Source organism: Propithecus coquereli, unplaced genomic scaffold (genome assembly GCF_000956105.1).
Source record: "Propithecus coquereli isolate 6110/MARCELLA unplaced genomic scaffold, Pcoq_1.0 Scaffold68, whole genome shotgun sequence".
Taxonomy (NCBI): Eukaryota; Metazoa; Chordata; class Mammalia; order Primates; family Indriidae; genus Propithecus; species Propithecus coquereli.
The window spans coordinates 537,170-538,145 of NW_012152840.1; positions in this window are offsets into that span (position 1 = coordinate 537,170).

A 976-nucleotide genomic window follows, 5' to 3' on the forward strand; every position below is an offset into this window, starting at 1 on the left:
TTTTGGTTACATGGATTGCTTTTGTACTGCTTGAGATAAATTTATAAGTGTGCCCATCACCCAGGCAGTGTACACTGTACCCATTAGGTATGATTTCACCCATCCTCTCCTCCTCCCTCCCATCTGCTTGATTTCTGTTGAGTTTTAATTTCCATCTGTGCACATGGGTGCTGTTTGATTAGTTCCAATTTAATAGTGAGTACATGTGGTGTTTGTTTTGCCATTCTTGCCAGACTTAACTAAGGAGAATGGTCTCCAGTTCCATCCAGATTGTTACAAAAGGAATTCATTCATTTTTTTTTAATGGCTGAGGATATCTCCATGGTATACGTATACCACATTTTATTAATCCACTCGTAAATTGATGGACACTTGGGCTGGTTCCACATCTTTGTGATTGTGAATTGTGCTGCCATAAACATTCGAGTATAAGTGTCTTTTGATAAAATGATTATTTTTCCTTTGGGTAAATACACAGTAGTGGTATTACTGGATCAAATGATAGGTCTACTTTTAGTTATTTGAGGAATCTCCATACTATTTTCCATAGAGGTTGTATTATTAATAGTTTGCAGTCCCATAGCAGTGTATGAGTTTTCCGTCTCTCCACATCAATGACGACATTTGTTTTGGGACTTTTAATGAAAGGCATTCTCACTGGAGTTAAATGATATCTCACTGTGGTTTTGATTTGCACTTCCCTGATGATTAGAGATGTTGAGCATTTTTTCATATGTTGTTGGCCATTAGTCTGTCTTCTTCTGAAAAGCTTCTATTCATGTCTTTTGCCCACTTTTTAAAGGGATTGTATGATTTTTTTTCTTGCTGATTTGCTTGAGGTCTTTGTAGATTCTGGTTATTAGCTCTTTATCAGATGTATAACATGCAAATATTTTCTCCCCTTCTGTAGGTTGTCTGTTCACTCTGTTGATTGTTTCCTTGGCTGTGCAGAAGCTTTTTAATTTAATCAAGTCCC